At 48.0% G+C, this 18,664-nt stretch overlaps 1 long non-coding RNA gene across 1 annotated transcript; it reads left to right on the forward strand.

Moving 5' to 3' along the window:
* Nucleotides 1-598: 598 nt before the first annotated feature.
* On the forward strand, nucleotides 599-2,485 carry LOC123133309 (uncharacterized). Its single transcript, XR_006465222.1, has 2 exons — nucleotides 599-861; nucleotides 2,078-2,485. It is a non-coding gene; the product is annotated as an uncharacterized lncRNA (long non-coding RNA).
* Nucleotides 2,486-18,664: the final 16,179 nt, after the last annotated feature.

Consider the following 18,664-nt stretch of genomic DNA (forward strand, 5'->3'; position numbering starts at 1 on the left):
AGGTGGTTTTGCCCCGATTGACTGCTGACATGGACAAAGTCAAAAGCGGTATTTCACCAGCGGGTGGGCCCTCCTTGTCAGGTTCGTGCCCCGTTTAGTTGAAGAGCGTAGCCGGCGCTCAGTTCACGCCGACGACACTGTCGTTTGTCGCCTGCACGGCCAACGCCTCCTCCTCTACTTTCTACTTTGTCCGAGAGCTTCACCTTGCTGGGCTATACACCTAGCAAAGGAACTTGCCTGGGTGGCCTTGAATCACCGTCACCATGTCTTCTTCCCCGCCTCTGGTAATGACTTCTACCGCCTTAATCTCTTCCTCCGGCGACCACCGCTTCCCCTCCTTTGCTTCCCGAGCACCGGGGCGCTCCGTGAAGCTGCAGTCCCGTCCATCTGGAGCCGCGTGTCCCGAGGACCTCTCCCAACGTGGTCGAGCTCTGGCGCCAGTTGTAGTTCTTCGTCAGGGCCGCCAACACCTTCTCCTCACTATCAAGCCTTGTCTTAGGGCCCTGCTCTGCTATACATTCCTGCTAAGGCTTCGTTTGGCGCAAGAGGAACGGAGGGGTTTCGAGAGGATTTTCCTCGCCGGGGCTAGAAACCCCGAAAATCCCCGACGGCCCATTTGGTACAGGGGGTTTCCACAGGCCGATCCTCTCTAATCCTCTTCAATCCTCTCGAACCCACGCGACTCAGAACCCTCGTCGAGGGACTCAGGCAAGCACTTGTCGTAGCGCACGCCGCCAACCTCCTTCACGCCGCCGAGAGGAATCCTACCGCCGGATCTTCAACGCCCGCCGCCATCGAGGGGAGGAGCCATGCCGCCTGCTCACCGCGCCTCCTCCGCCGCCTGACGCCTTCTCCCCGGTGGTATGCCCTCGCCTCGCCTCGCCTCCCCTCCTCCCCCCTTGTTGTCTAGGTTTCTTTCATCCGCCCGGCCATGGCTGCCGCTCGTCCTCCCCGGCGAACTCGGCTAGCACGCCGTCTCCTAGGGCACCAAGGCCATCACCAAGTTCACCTTGTCCTAGATGGCTAGATAGGCTTTGTGTGTTTATCTGTAGTTAGCTGCTGGATTGTGCCCTGACTAGATGTTATCTTTGCAAACTACAGACATGTAATTTCCGGTCTGAAGAAACAATGTTGCTGCTTGGACGATGTTGGACTTGTTCTGGTGGTTTGGCTGATGTTTTCTGAATGCTTGCTGATGCCCTTGGTTGTGAGAACTGGATCTGTGGTGCAAACCTAGATTGAGAAATAATGATGCACTTCTGTATCAGTGATTTCATTTTTACTAGGCGCTTGAATCAACTAGTTCATTTTTACTAGATTGAGAAATAATAATGCACTTCTGTCTGTGGTGCAAACCGAACTGTTTGCCTTGCCATGTCCTGTTGTTGTTTTTGTACTCCAATACTCTGCAGTTAGTATACCACCACCAGCAGCACCTCGTCTTAGTGGTCGCTGGCTCTGATTCTCCAAGTAATGGTAGTAGTTGTTCGAGGGCTAGATGATTTACAATGCTTTGTTGGTTCGTAGGTTGTAAGGACAGAACTTGTTGATTTTGCAAACTGGTATCTATCTAGAATACTGCAGTTCTGGTTCTATATCTGTATCAATGATGGTTTGATTGATGTTTGCTTTTCTACTCATCTGAACCGAACACAACCTTGTCCAGCCATTTGTATTTTGTCAGCGATTTCTAGTGCTAATTATATGATAGAGCTAATTGAACCATTAGAGCAAGTTGATGGGATGAGAAAATCCAGTCTATTTTGGTGGCCTATCTCTGTACTGGAGCTTAATGTGCGCTGTGCAGTTTCCAACTTGTAGATGTGTGTGCCGATGATGTTGCTATTTTTGGCATTTTTTTATGTGGACTCAAGATGTGTGATAATGATTTCTGTTTTTTAGCCCACTGCAATTGTTTAGAGTAAGGTGTGGACAAAATTCAGGTTTTGTCCCACAACACACTGCATTGTTTTGAGGTTTTGTACATCATCTTTCTTTTTGATCTTCTTATTTAAACTTGTTGCATTACCTGTGACACATGACGCCTAACTTCTTAACTAATTTTCTGCTAATTCAGCTCATGCGGCGCTGTGGTACGCGGATGTCGATGCAGAGTAGAGAGATACCCCTAGAAGTCGCCTTCCTGTCCACCTCTTCAGAAGTGCCACCGCCTCGGACATGGCGACATTAGAACCCAGTTCCTTTCATAGAGATATGGGGTCAGGAAAATCCAGCAGTTCATTTGTTCCTGCTAGTTAAACTTGGTCTGTTATAGGGATATGCAGGTCCATCTAATTACATGTTATTCTGAAACTGTTTTAGCAATGATGTGGTGACATTAGTCTGTAATGCGTTGACAACGGCCACTACTTCAGGCATTGCTAGATGCATTTCTCTACTGCCATGTTGTTTCGTAGTAGTTTTGCTACTTTGCATATTTTGGGAGCAAGTACAATGAGGTTATATGTTATTTTTGTTCACTTGATATCTGCACTGCCCTTCCTTGCATAATTTGATGTCGTTTTACTTTGCATAATTTGATGTCGTTTTACTTGGAAAGATTGCTTTTTTAGATGTTTGCACTATCTTATCTAAATATGTCAATCCCTGTCAACCAAACAAGTTTTTCATATGGAGGGAATTGTGGCTGAAGGGGTTTGGGGGTTTCAAGGGGTTTTGAGGGGACTGGGTAGAAGGAAGGGATTCACCCAATCCTCTGAAATTCCCCCCTCCTGAAACCTCACCAATCCCTCTTTGCCAAATGAGGCCTAAAGGAATTTGTCCGGGCTGCCGTGAATCACCGTCGCCCATGTCTTCTTCCACGACTCTGGCATCGACCACCACCACCTCAATCTCTTCCTCCGGCGAACACCCTTCTCCTCCCCTGCTTACCGAGCACCATGGTGCTCTCCTCAAGCATGCGAGATCACGACCGTCCTCGGAGAAAGCTTTGTGAGTCATGGCGGCGGCATCTGTTGGCTTTTGATCTTCTAGATCAAATCACCCTATAACTATCGAATAGATCAAAGCAAATAAAGCAAGGCACGTCAAGGTTGAGATTGAGATTGATCAAGGTTGAGGATATAGAGCCTGTTCCGCGTGCGATTCACATGCGCTAGCACGTTTCGTAGGTTGTCGAAGATCGTCATCACTCCGTTCTCAATATCCACCTTGCATCCATTCTCGTCAAGTTTCCCGACAGAGATGATGTTGTTGCGAAGCAGTGGGATTTAGTACACTCTGGTGAGTATGCGATGTTCTCCTGTGAGACCCTCGAAGAGGACAGAACCTTGCCTGCAAATCTCCACATTTGAACCATAACCGAACTTGACCGAGCCTTGAACATCATATTCCAGCTCGAGGAACTTCTCCTTGCATCCCGTCATGTGGTTACTGGCACCCGTGTCTAGATACCATGACACGTTCTGGTTTCCGGATAACTTTGGTATTACTTTCTTCTCATGAAGTAGCACCTTCCTACTCGGTTTGCAATACTAACCAAACTAGGACACACATGCACGTGCCGTGCAATCTTGGATTCGTGCTTAACTCTAACATTCACCCCCTTAAGCACGACATCCTCGGTGCGACATGGATCCCAAATGCGATGACTACTACTCATAGGAAATATCCTTGGCATTGCTTTTGCCGTTCTTCGTAGCATTTCAGGGACCGTCTTTGCTGCCGTCGGCTCGTCCGTAGCTTGACGCCAGCACTCCTCCTTGGTCGCGTCTTCAACCTTCATCAGTTCTTCGGTGCTTGATAGACTGTCTTTCGGATTCTCGTGGAGGCATCTTTTGAACTCGAGCGTGACCAAACTTCGGCCTAACTTTGAGTTCCAAGCTCGTGGCGCTTGCTTTAGCCCGTAAAGTGCCTTATCACTACTGGAATCAGCTACTTTGCCATCTGCCAGCTCTTTGCCATCAGCTAGCGGACGTCAAAGAAGCTCTTTGCCATCAGCTACCGAAAAGCAGACAGCAAAGAAACGGCGGACGACAAAGAATCTCTTTGCCATCGGTCGGCTCTTTGCCGTCAGCTGGCTGACGGCAAAGAGAGAGGTGCCCCCCCCCGTCCGTTTAGAAAAAACTTAACGCCCCACCTCTTTGTCGTCCGCTAGCAGACGGCAAAGAGAGATAAAGGCGGACGGCAAAGAGAGGCGGACGACAAAGAGCAGGGTAACTAACGGCCGCCACCCCCCCCCCCCCCGCCCGTTACTCTCTCTTCTCTCCCTCTCTCCTCCCCGACGCCCCGCCACTAGCTAGATCCCCACCCACCGCCGCCCTCGCTGCCCGGCGCCGCCCCCGCCCCGCCGCCCGACGCCGCCCCCGCACCCGCTTGGCCTGTCGCCCCACCACCCCTCTGCCCCCACCCCACCCGCTGACACCCCGTCGCCCCACCTCCCTTCCACCACCCGCCGCCCCGGCGCCGCCCCCGCCATCGCCCCCGCTTGCCCTGTCGCCCCACCACCCCTCCGCCCCCACCCCACCCGTCGACGCCCCATCGCCCCGCCACCCGCCGCCCGGCGCCGCCCCCGCCACCGCCCCCGTCGCCCGGTGCCCCCCCCCCCTCCGCCGCCACCGCCCCCACCGACCGTCCCGTTGCTCCGGTGAGGGACTACTTCTTTTTTTCCGTTTTTTCATTTTTTTTGCTGTTTAATTGTTAGTGCTAGATTGTGTTAGTGTTAGTGTTAGAAAAGAATTAGAAGAAGTAGAAGTGGTAGAAGAAGTAGAACAAGAAGAAAAGAAAAGAAGTAGAAAAAAGATGAAAAAAGAAAAAAAAAGAAGTAGAAGAAGAAGAAAGGAAGAAAAGAAAAGAAGTAGAAAAAAGATGAAAAAAGAAGAAGAAGAAAAGAAGTAGAAGAAGTAGAAGAAGAAGAAAAGAAGAAATGAAAAGAAACAACACCCCAACTGTCCCATTGCTCCGGTGAGGGACTACCTCTTTTTTTCTGTTTTTTCATATATTTTTTTGCTGTTTAATTGTTAGTGCTAGATTGTGTTAGTGTTAGTGTTAGAAAAGAAGTAGAAGAAGTAGAAGAAGTAGAAGTAGTAGAAGAAGTAGAACAAGAAGAAAAGAAAAGAAGTAGAAAAAAATGAAAAAAGAAAAAAAAAGTAGAAGAAGAAGAAAGGAAGAAAAGAAAAGAAGTAGAAAAAAGATGAAAGAAGAAGAAGAAGAAAAGAAGTAGAAGAAGTAGAAGTAGAAGAAGAAGAAAAGAGGAAACAAAATGAAACAGCACCCCGACCCCGACATGACACCCAGACACCCCGTCACCCGACCCCCGACCTCGACACGACACCCCGACCCCGACACGACACCTCGACCCCCTGACCCCGACACCCCGACCCCGACACGACACCTCGACCCCCTGACCCCGACACCCCGACCCCGACACCGCCGGTATTTTTTTATGTTGTACTTGATGATGATACACTTAAGTGATATACATATTATTATTCATGTCGGTATTTTTTTATGTTGTACTAATTTCATTTACTCTTTGTCATGGCAGGTGTTGAAAGATGGTGGGCGCTGGTCGGGAGCGCTCGGAGGACCATTCTTCGTCGGCGCGTGGTGCGAGGTCTTCTATTCCACACACACCTCTCCGCCGAGCGTTGCTGGACAGTATGGCGACACTGCCAGGCCCTTCTTCATCGACCGCGGTGCCGAGCAGGGGACGACGTAAGAAGAAGAGAGGAGCTGGAGCACGTGGTCGCGGGAGAGGAGGTAGGGTGACTGCCAGGGCGCCTTCCTTGCCGCCACCCCCAACTGTTTCACCCGAACACGTGACTGCTAGGGTGGACTCGTCCGAGGAGGAGGCTACACGGACTCCGGTCCATGAGGCTTCGGTCCACGGGCCTTCGGCCCACGAGCCTCGGGTTGACGGGCCTTCGGGCCACTAGAGTTCATCCCACGAGACCCCGGAGGAACACACGTCTGGATGGGGTACCTGGTCGGATCAGCCTAAGGGGCTGAGTGGCCATGCTGATGATGGCAGGGACACGACTGATATTGTGGAGGAGGGGGGCACCGTCTACCAGCGTGGTTGTACACGGCTCCCGGACGTGCCGACGACCCGCGATCAGAGGTGGTTGATTTTCCCTAATGGGGAGAGGTAAGTGCATTTAATCTTTTTGTACCCTTCTGCATTCACGTTTCTTCAAATATATAATGCGTTGGCCTTGTCATGCTGCAGGGGTTGGGACCACCATCATAGTGTCCGCCAGCCCAACTCCATCCTTGGAGTTCTTTGTCAGCAAAACTTCCCGGGGTTTGTCACGTTGCCTGGTCAGGGTCGGCTTCTAGAGCTTGGATTGAGTTGGGAGCACTAATTGGCTGCCTCGACCCCGCCGGCTGAGATTGTCGACGGTGTCTTGTGCAAGACGAGAGCAGACGTGGTGATTAGAAAGTTCTGGGTAATTTCTCCTTTATACAATTAAAAATCTTCAACTAGCTAGTTGTTAATTGTACTAATCAATATTATCTCATTTGATTGCAGACATTCTACAAGTGTGAGGAGGGATACGAGGAGGAGGCGGCAAATATTATCGATAATGTCTGCAAGCGCCTACTACAGAACTTACGGCACGAGGCTCGGGTGCAGGTTGTTCGAGACTACTACGCCTCGCGTGGTATCAAGAAGACCAAGCCGGCGTGCCGCGAGAAGTTCTTGAGTAAGGAAGAGTACATGAAGGTAATTCTTAAGGCCTTGTACTTTACTTCCTTCATTTAGTAATTCATAGCCGTAGCGCTCAAGTTTCTATTTCTCTAACTTAGGCCCCTCCAAGATGGTGTGCGGATCGGATGGATTGTTGGGAGGTGTTGGTCAATGAGGGGTGCTCAAAAGAATGGCTAGCCCTCCACAACAAGGCCAAGGACAAACGTGCCCAAATGGAAGGTGTGCCACACCATCAAGGCAGCTCCAACTTATATCAGTACGGGCGGAACTGGGTATGTGGTTTGCTTCATGATTCATGCAATTCGTTCATCATGCTAGCTTCAGCCCTTTAATTACTAATTTACTTTATTTCTCTCTTTCAGACACGCTACAATAAGGCGGATAAGGTGTCAGAGGTGTACGACCTGTATGCCATGGCCCACAGTGGCTCTTACAAGCAAGTCAAGGCATTCTCTACGTCTGACCTCGATGATCCAAAAAACGTCACCAACATCTCCTCCCACGACAAGCTCGTGAGATATAGAGATGAGGGGAAGGCGAGGAAAGGGGAGGACTTTAACCCGAGCCAAGGTCCCATTGATACAGAGATGCTGATGATATCTGGTGGTGGGAGGTCCCATGGCTCCATAGCCATGGGAGATGGACTTATCCGTTGTCCTAGCACTCTCCCAGAGATCAAGGCGTGTCAGTCGAGCTCCGCTCCTGAGATAAGGCCTTGTGAACGGCCAGTCCAACTCGCCTTCAAGGTTAGTTATACGTACTCAGCTATCTTTCTCCATTACATTGTGTGCGCTTCCATCAATGATTACAAATGGTAACGAGGAGTGGTGTTGTAGGCTGCTATACAGAGTGAGAGAGATAGAACGGAGAAACTTATGGCAGAGGCGGCGGAGAGGCAGCGGGAGTTGGAGGAGAGGACGACAAACATGTTGGAGGAGGAGAGGGCACGGAATGACATGCAGGCAAGGGCCATGTACGAGCTCCTTGTGGTAAGTTTTTTCTACACATTAGCCAAAACATTCATGTAGTGTTTGTCTTATTACTAACTAGTATGACTGAGTCGTCAAAATCAAATGTGCAGTCTGTGTGCGAGAAGTCCGGTCAGACCGCTCCGCTGATGCTAGTGATTGCTCCTGGGACCACGGTGAGTTTAATTTGAATGGACATCACTTGCTAGTCTTAACATTTGAGTGTCATCATGCTAACGAGATATTGGAAATGATCTTTGGTGCAGCGTAACTCCAGACAAGCATCGCACGATCCTTCTCCAGCTACCGGCACGAGCCACCCCGCTACTACACCTCCATGATCACGGTAAGTGTCTCTAGAGTTTTGCTTAACAAATGCATAAAGACCTAGACTTAGCTTTATTTAGCTCTTAAACGATCCCATTTTACCTAAGTTAGCTCTAAAATGACCCATTTTACATTACTTAGCTTATAAATGATCCATCTTACCCAAGTTAGCTCTAAAATGACATATTTTAACTAGATTAGCTCCTAAATGATCCATTTTACCTACGTTAGCTCTAAAATGTCCCATTTTACCTAGGTTAGCTCCAAAATGACCCATCTTACCTAGGTTAGCTCTAAAATGATGCATTTTATCCAAGTTGGCTCTAAAACGATCCATTTTACCTAGATTAGCTCATAAATGATCCATTTCACCTAAGTTAGCTCACAAATGATCCAATTTACCTAGGTTAGCTCCAAAATGACCCATCACACCTAGGTTAGCTCTAAAATGATGCTTTTTTACCTAAGTTAATTCATAAACGATCCATTTCACCTAGGTTAGCTCCAAAATGACCCATCACACCTAGGTTAGCTCTAAAATGACCCATCACACCTAGGTTAGCTCTAAAATGATGCATTTTACCTAAGTTATCTCATAAACGATCCATTTCACCTAGGTTAGCTCCAAAATGACCCATCACACCTAGGTTAGCTCTAAAATGATGCTTTTTACCTAAGTTAGCTCATAAACGATCCATTTCACCTAGGTTAGCTCCAAAATGACCCATCTTACCTAGGTTAGCTCCAAAATGGCCCATCACACCTAGGTTAGCTCTAAAATGACATATACTTCTTGTTCTACTCTTCTTCTTGTAGTGACATTTTTCTAACTTTCTTATTTGCCATTTTGCAGATTTCATTCACAAAAGCTAGCTTGCTATGATGGAGTGCTTGTTTTTTCTTTCATTCTCTTCAAGTATTCTGCTAGCTTGCTATCTTGATGAAACTTTGCATTGTAATATGTATGGATGGAACAATGTGTGTGTGCTACTTGGTATGTATGAATGGATGGAACTATATATGTATGTACGATGAAACTTATGTGCTAGATATGTCATATGTTTGCTGTTAAATAGCCCTGTGAAATATATTTTTATGTCATATATATTTGCTGTGAAAATTGTTGGATTTAAAAAATACAGAAAAAAAGAGGCAATGTAGGATCTTTGCCGTCAGCCACTGATGGCAAAGCCTCCTTTGCCGACAGCCGCGGACGCCAAAGAAGCCACGCGGCGGCCACCTATGCGTCCTGGTGGGCTGACCCATTTGGTCAGTTTGCCTAAAACGGCGGACGGCAAAGTGTTTGCCTACAGCAGTGGACGACAAAGGCTTTGCCTACAGCGGCGGACGACAAAGGCTGCCATTAGCCACCTAACGGACTAACAACGTATTCTTTGCCGTTTGCTTTCTTTGTCATCCGCTGCTGATGGCAAAGGCCCCTTTGCCGTCAGCCTCGAAAAGCAGACGGCAAATTAGCTCTTTGCCGATCCTTACTTTGCCGGAGCCTTTTGCCGTCCACGGCAGACGGCAAAGACCTTTGCCGTTCGCCATTCCTGCCTTTGCCGTCCGCCATGGATGATGGAAAAGTAGCTGATTCCTGTAGTGTATTGAGCTTGTAAACTTTCCCTTCTTCGCCTTTCTTCTTGTAGTCGAGGGGTTGTTCCACGTACACTTCTTCTTTGAGGTCGCCGTTGAGGAAAGCGGATTTCACATCCATATGATGAACCTTCCAATCCTGTTGTGCTGCCAAAGCTAGGAGCACTCTCACCGTCTCGATTCGAGCAACCGGTGCAAACACCTCCTCAGAGTCAACTCCTTGACGTTGTATGTATCCCTTTGCGACTAGTCTTGCCTTGTGCTTCACAATGCCACCCTTCGTGTCCTTCTTCAACTTGTAAACCCACTTCAAACCTATGGCCTTTTGGTTCGGAGGTCGGGTTACCAAAGTCCACGTGCCATTGCTCTCAATCGCCTTCATCTCCTCATCCATGGCATGCATCCAACTTGAACTTTTGCTCGCCTCTACGAAGTTCGTCGGCTCCTCAACTCCGAGTAAACACAAATCGGAGTACTCGAGCATAACTGGCTTTGTGTACTTGTAGACTTTCTTGAGGGGCTTGTAGCGACGAGGCCCGGAAAAATCCGTCGTGGCTTGCGAAGGGGGCGACACAAATTGTGTCATCATCGATGCACTTGAGGAAGACCGTTGAGTCTCGGGCGTGGTAGATGCCGGGTCGTTGGCATCCGCATTGTCGGCGTAGTCGCTGTGATCGTGACCATCATCTTGATTGTCATCATCACTATGCGCCTCGTTGTCTATGTCGTTACCGAGATCTCTGCCCGTGTCTTGCGCGTCATTGTTGCGATCACCTTGCGACCCATGCGCGTCGTCGTTGGTGTCGGCACCATGATGATCGCTATCATTGTGGTCACCTTGATTGTGTTGGGGAACGTTGCAGAAAATAAAAAATTTCTACGCTTTAACCAAGATCAATCTATGAGTTCATCTAGCAACGAGAGAGAGGAGTGCATCTACATACCCTTGTAGATTGCGAGTGGAAGCGTTCAAGAGAACGGGGTTGAGGGAGTCGTACTCGTCGTGATCCAAATCACCGATGATCCTGGTGCTGTCCGTACAGCACCTCCGCGTTCAACACACGTACGGTTGAGGAAGACGTCTCCTCCTTGTTGATCCAGCAAGGGGGAAGGAGAGGTTGATGAAGATCCAGTAGCAAGATGGCGTGGTGGTGGATGCAGCAGCGATCTCGGCAGGGCTTCGCCAAACTTCTGCGAGAGGGAGAGGTGTAGCAAGGGCAGAGGGAGGTGCCAAGAGCATGGGTGCGGTTGCCCTCCCTCCCCCCCCCTCTTTATATAGGCCCCCTAGGGGGAGGACCTAGGAGATGCAATCTCCTAGGGGTGGCGGCGGCCAAGGGGGTGGCTTGCCCCCCAAGCCAAGTGGAGGCGCCCCCCACCCCTAGGGTTTCCAACCCTAGGCGAAGGGGGGCCCAAGGGGGGGCGCACCAGCCCACCATGGGCTGGTTCCCCTCCCACTTCAGCCCATGGGGCCCCTCCGGGATAGGTGGCCCCACCCGGTGGACCCCCGGGACCCTTCCGGTGGTCCCGGTACAATACCGGTGGCCCCCAAAACTTTCCCGATGGCCGAAACTTGACTTCCTATATATAATTCTTTACCTTCGGACCATTCCGGAACTCCTCGTGACGTCCAGGATCTCAACCGGGACTCCGAACAACTTTCGGGTTACTGCATACTCATATCTCTACAACCCTAGCGGCACCGAACCTTAAGTGTGTAGACCCTACGGGTTCGGGAGACATGCAGACTGTTGTGGAACATTGCATAAAATAAAAAAGTTCCTACGTTCACCAAGATCAATCTATGAGTTCATCTAGCGACGAGAGAGAGAGATGCATCTACATACCCTTGTAGATCGCGTGCGGAAGCGTTCAAGAGAACGGGGTTGAGGGAGTCGTACTCGTCGTGATCCAAATCACCGGATATCCTAGCTCCGAACATACGGCACCTCCGCGTCCAACACACGTACGGTCAGTGTGACGTCTCCTCCTTCTTGATCTAGCAAGGGGGAAGGAGAGGTTGATGAAGATCTAGCAGCACGACGGCGTGGTGGTGGATGCAGCAGGGCTCCGGCAGGGCTTCGCCAAGCAACTACGGGAGGAGGAGGTGTAGCAGGGAGGGGAGGGAGGCGCCAGGGTGTTGGGTGCGGCTGCCCTCCCACCCCCCCTATTTATATAGGGACCCCAGGGGGGCACCGGCCCTAGAGATGGGATCTCTAGGGGGGGCGGCGGCCAAGGGGGGTGGAGTGCCCCCCAAGGCAAGTGGAGGCGCCCCCTCCCCTAGGATTCCCAACCCTAGGCGCAGAGGGGGGCCCAGGAGGGGTGCACCAGCCCACTAGGGGCTGGTTCCCCTCCCACTTCAGCCCATGGGGCCCTCCGAGATAGGTGGCCCCACCCAGTGGACCCCCGGGACCCTTCCGGTGGTCCCGGTACAATACCGGTGGACCCCGAAACTTTCCCGATGGTCGAAACTCGACTTCCCATATATAATTCTTTACCTCCGGACCATTCCGGAACTCCTCGTGACGTACAGGATCTCATCCGGGACTCCGAACAACTTTCGGTTTGCTGCATACTCATATTCATACAACCCGAGCGTCACCTAACCTTAAGTGTGTAGACCCCACGGGTTCGGGAGACATGCAGACATGATCGAGACGGCTCTCCGGTCAATAACCAACAGCGGGATCTGGATACCCATGTTGGCTCCCACATACTCCTCGATGATCTCATCAGATGAACCACGATGTTGAGGATTTAAGCAACCCCATATATAATTCCCTTTGTCAATCGGTACGTTACTTGCCCGAGATTCGATCGTCGGTATCCCAATACCTCATTCAATCTCGTTACCGGCAAGTCACTTTACTCGTACCGTAATGCATGATCATGTGACCAGACACTTGGTCACTTTGAGCTCATTATGATGATGCATTACCGAGTGGGCCCAGAGATACCTCTCCGTCATACGGTGTGACAAATCCCAGTCTCAATCCGTGTCAACCCAATAGACACTTTCGGATATACCTGTAGTGCACCTTTATAGTCAGCCAGTTACGTTGTGATGTTTGGTACACCCAAAGCACTCCTACGTTATCCGGGAGTTACACGATCTCATGGTCTAAGGAAAAGATACTTGACATTGGAAAAGCTCTAGCAAAACGAACTACACGATCTTGTGCTATGCTTAGGATTGGGTCTAGTCCATCACATCATTCTCCTAATGATGTGATCCCGTTATCAACAACATCCAATGTCCATAGTCAGGAAACCATGACTATCTGTTGATCAACGAGCTAGTCAACTAGAGGCTCACTAGGGACATGTTGTGGTCTAAGTATTCACACATGTATTACGATTTCCGAATAATACAATTATAGCATGAATAAAAGACAATTATAACAAACAAGGAAATATAATAATAATCCTTTTATTATTGCCTCTAGGGCATATTTCCAACAGTCTCCCACTTGCACTAGAGTCAATAATCTAGTTACATTGTGATGAATCGAACACCCATAGAGTCCTGGTGTTGATCATGTTTTGCTCGCGGAAGAGGTTTAGTCAACGGATCTGCGACATTCAGATCTGTATGTACTTTGCAAATATCTATGTCTCCATCATGAACATTTTCACGGATGGAGTTGAAACGACGCTTGATGTGCCTGGTCTTCTTGTGAAACCTGGGCTCCTTGGCAAGGGCAATAGCTCCAGTGTTGTCACAGAAGAGAGTGATTCGCCCCGACGCATTGGGTATGACTCCTAGGTCGGTGATGAACTCCTTCATCCATATTGCTTCATGTGTTGCCTCCGAGGCTGTCATGTACTCTGCTTCACATGTAGATCCCGCCACGACGCTCTGCTTGCAACTACACCAGCTTACTGCTCCACGATTCAATATATACACGTATCCGGTTTGTGACTTAGAGTCATCCAGATCTGTGTCGAAGCTAGCATCAACGTAACCCTTTACGACGAGCTCTTCGTCACCTCCATAAACGAGAAACATGTCCTTTGTCCTTTTTAGGTACTTCAGGATATTCTTGACCGCTGTCCAGTGTTCCTTGCCGGGATTACTTTGGTACCTTCCTACCAAACTTACGGCAAGGTTTACATCAGATCTGGTACACAGCATGGCATACATAATAGATCCTATGGCTGAGGCATAGGGGATGACACTCATCTCTTCTTTATCTTTTGCCGTGGTCGGGCATTGAGCCGAGCTCAATCTCACACCTTGCAATACTGGCAAGAACCCTTTCTTGGACTGATCCATTTTGAACTTCTTCAAAATCTTATCAAGGTATGTGCTTTGTGAAAGACCTATGAGGCGTCTCGATCTATCCCTATAGATCTTGATGCCTAATATGTAAGCAGCTTCTCCAAGGCCCTTCATTGAAAAACACTTATTCAAGTAGGCCTTAATGCTGTCCAAAAGTTCTATATCATTTCCCATCAAAAGTATGTCATCTACATATAATATTAGAAATGCTACAGAGCTCCCACTCACTTTCTTGTAAACGCAGGATTCTCCATAAGTCTGCATAAACCCAAACGCTTTGATCATCTCATCAAAGCTAATGTTCCAACTCCGAGATGCTTGCACCAGCCCATAAATGGATTGCTGGAGCTTGCACACCTTGTTAGCATTCTTAGGATCGACAAAACCTTCCGCCTGCATCATATACAGTTCTTCCTTAAGATAGCCGTTAAGGAATGCTGTTTTGACGTCCATCAGCCATATCTCATAATCATAGTATGCGGCTATTGCTCACATGATTTGGACGGACTTCAGCTTCGCTACGGGAGAGAAAGTCTCATCGTAGTCAACCCCTTGAACTTGCCGATAACCCTTAGCGACGAGTCGAGCTTTATAGATGGTAATATTACCATCCGCGTCCGTCTTCTTCTTAAAGATCCATTTGTTTTCTATCGCTCGCCGATCATCGGGCAAGTCTGTCAAAGTCCATACTTTGTTTTCATACATGGATTTCTATCTGGGATTGCATGGCTTCAAGCCGTTTGTTGGAATCTGGGCCCGCCATCGCTTCTTCATAGTTCTAAGGTTCACCGTTGTCTAACAACATGATTTCCAGGACAGGGTTGCCATACCACTCTGGTGTGGAACGTGTCCTTGTGGACCTGCGAAGTTCAGTAGCAACTTGATCCGAAGTACCTTGATCATCATCGTTAATTTCCTCTCCAGTCGGCGTAGGCACCACAGGAACATTTTCCTGAGCTGCACTACTTTCCAGTTCAAGAGGTAGTACTTCATCGAGTTCTACTTTCCTCCCACTTACTCCTTTCGAGAGAAACTCTTTTTCCAGAAAGGATCCATTCTTGGCAACAAAGATCTTGCCTTCGGATCTAAGGTAGAAGGTATACCCAATGGTTTCCTTAGGGTATCCTATGAAGACGCATTTTTCCGACTTGGGTTCGAGCATTTCAGGTTGAAGTTTCTTGACATAAGCATCGCATCCCCAAACTTTTAGAAACGACAGCTTAGGTTTAGTCCCAAACCATAATTCATACGGTGTCGTCTCAACGGATTTAGACGGAGCCCTATTTAAAGTGAATGTAGTTGTCTCTAGAGCGTATCCCCAAAATGATAGCGGTAAATCGGTATGAGACATCATAGATCGCACCATATCCAATAGAGTGCGATTACGACGTTCAGACACACCGTTACGCTGAGGTGTTCCAGGCGGCGTGAGTTGTGAAATGATTCCACATTTTCTTAAGTGCGTACCAAATTCGTGACTTAAATATTCTCCTCCACGATCTGATCGTAATTACTTTATTTTTCGATCACGTTGATTCTCTACTTCATTCCGAAATTCCTTGAACTTTTCAAAGGTCTCAGACTTGTGTTTCATCAAGTAGACATACCCATATCTACTTAAGTCATCAGTGAGAGTGAGAACATAACGATATCCTCCGCGAGCCTCAACACTCATTGGACCACACACATCAGTATGTATGATTTCCAATAAGTTGGTTGCTCGCTCTATTGTTCCGGAGAACGGAGTCTTGGTCATTTTGCCCATGAGGCATGGTTCGCATGTGTCAAATGATTCATAATCGAGAGACTCTAAAAGTCCATCAGCATGGGGCTTCTTCATGCGCTTGACACCAATGTGACCAAGGCGGCAGTGCCACAAGTATGTGGGACTATCGTTATCAACTTTACATCTTTTGGTATTCACACTATGAATATGTGTAACATTAATTTCGAGATTCATTAAGAATAAACCATTGACCATGGGGGCATGACCATAAAACATATCTCTCATATAAATAGAACAACCATTATTCTCGGATTTAAATGAGTAGCCATCTCGCATTAAACGAGATCCAAATACAATGTTCATACTCAAACTTGGCACTAAATAACAATTAATGAGGTTCATAACTAATCCCATGGGTAAATGTAGAGGTAGCGTGCCGACGGCGATCACATCGACCTTGGAACCATTCCCGACGCGCATCGTCACCTCGTCCTTCGCCAGTCTCCGCTTATTCCGCAGCTCCTGCTGTGAGTTACAAATATGAGCAACGGCACCGGTATCAAATACCCAGGAGTTACTACGAGTACTGGTAAGGTACACGTCAATTACATGTATATCAAATATACCTTTAGTGTTGCCGGCCTTCTTGTCCGCTAAGTATTTGGGGCAGTTCCACTTCCAGTGACCCTTCCCTTTGCAATAAAAGCACTCAGTCTCAGGATTGGCTCCATTCTTTGACTTCTTCCCGGCAACTGGCTTACCGGGCGCGGCAACATCTTTGCCGTCCTTCTTGAAGTTCTTCTCACCCTTGCCCTTCTTGAACTTGGTGGTTTTATTGACCATTAACACTTGATGTTCTTTCTTGATTTCTACCCCTGCTGACTTCAGCATTGAAAATACTTCAGGAATAGTTTTCACCATCCCCTGCATATTGTAGTTCATCACAAAGCTCTTGTAGCTCGGTGGGAGCGACTGAAGGATTCTGTCAATGACCGCCTCGTCCGGGAGGTTAATGTCCAGCTGGGACAGGCGGTTGTGCAACCCAGACATTTTGAGTATGTGCTCACTGACAGAACTGTTTTCCTCCATCTTACAACTATAGAACTTTTCGGAGACCTCATATCTCTCGACCCGGGCATGAGCTTGGAAAACCATTTTCAGCTCCTCGAACATCTCATATGCTTCGTGTTGCTCAAAACGCTTTTGGAGCCCCGGTTCTAAGCTGTAAAGCATGCCGCACTTAATGAGGGAGTAATCATCAGCATGTGACTGCCAAGCGTTCATAACGTCTTGGTTCTCTAGGATGGGTGCTTCACCTAGGGGTCCTTCTAGGACATATGCTTTCTTGGCAGCTATGAGGATGATCCTCAGGTTCCGGACCTAGTCCATATAGTTTCTACCATCATCTTTCAGCTTGGTTTTCTCTAGGAACGCGTTGAAGTTCATGTTGACATGAGCATTGTCCATTTGATCTACAAGACATATTTTGCAAAGATTTTAGACTAAGTTCATGATAATTAAGTTCATCTAATCAAATTATTTAATGAACTCCCACTCAGATTTGACATCCCTCTAGTCATCTAAGTGTTACATGATCCGAGTCGACTAGGCCGTGTCCGATCATCACGTGAGACGGACTAGTCATCATCGGTGAACATCTCCATGTTGATCGTATCTTCCATACGACTCATGTTCGACCTTTCGGTCTCTGTGTTCCGAGGTCATGTCTGTACATACTAGGCTCGTCAAGTTAACCCTAAGTGTTTTGCATGTGTAAAACTGTCTTACACCCGTTGTATGTGAATGTAAGGATCTATCACACCCGATCATCACATGGTACTTCGAAACGATGAACTTAGCAACGGCGCACAGTTAGGGGGAACACTTTCTTGAAATTATTATAAGGGATCATCTTATTTACTACCGTCGTTCTAAGTAAACAAGATGCATAAACATAATAAACATCACATGCAATTATATAGTAGTGACATGACATGGCCAATATCATATAGCTCCTTTGATCTCCATCTTCGGGGCTCCATGATCATCCTCGTCACCGGCATGACACCATGATCTCCATCATCATGATCTCCATCATCGTGTCTCCATGAAGTTACTCGCCAATTATTACTTCTACTATTAAGGCTAACGGTTTAGCAATAAAGTAAAGTAATTACATGGCGTTAAATCATTGACACGCAGGTCATACAATAATTAAGACAACTCCTATGGCTCCTGCCGGTTGTCATACTCATCGACATGCAAGTCGTGATTCCTATTACAAGAACATGATCTCATACATCACAATATATCATTCATCATTCATCACAACTTTTGGCCATATCACATCACATAGCAATTGCTGCAAAAACAAGTTAGACGTCCTCTATTTGTTGTTGCATCTTTTACGTGGCTGAAATTGGGTTCTAGCAAGAATGTTTTCTTACCTACGAATAACCACAACGTGATTTTGTCAACTTCTATTTACCCTTCATAAGGACCCTTTTCATCGAATCCGCTCCAACTAAAGTGGGACAGACAGACACCCGCTAGCCACCTTATGTAACTAGTGCATGTCAGTCGGTGGAACCTGTCTCACGTAAGCGTACGTGTAAGGTCGGTCCGGGCCGCTTCATCCCACAATACAGCTGAAGCAAAATAAGACTAGTAGTGGCAAGCAAGTTGACAAGATCTACGCCCACAATAGATTTGTGTTCTACTCGTGCAATAGAGAACTACGCATAGACCTAGCTCATGATGCCACTGTTGGGGAACGTTGCATAAAATAAAAAAATTCCTACGTTCACCAAGATCAATCTATGAGTTCATCTAGCAACGAGAGAGAGAGATGCATCTACATACCCTTGTAGATCGCGTGCGGAAGCGTTCAAGAAAACGGGGTTGAGGGAGTCGTACTCGTCGTGATCCAAATCACCGGAGATCCTAGCGCCGAACGGACGGCATCTCCGCATTAAACACACGTATGGTCAGCGTGACGTCTCCTCCTTCTTGATCCAGCAAGGGGGAAGGAGAGGTTGATGAAGATCCAGCAGCACGACGGCATGGTGGTCGATGCAGCAGGGCTCCGGCAGGGC

Source organism: Triticum aestivum, chromosome 6B (genome assembly GCF_018294505.1).
Source record: "Triticum aestivum cultivar Chinese Spring chromosome 6B, IWGSC CS RefSeq v2.1, whole genome shotgun sequence".
Lineage (NCBI taxonomy): Eukaryota > Viridiplantae > Streptophyta > Magnoliopsida > Poales > Poaceae > Triticum > Triticum aestivum.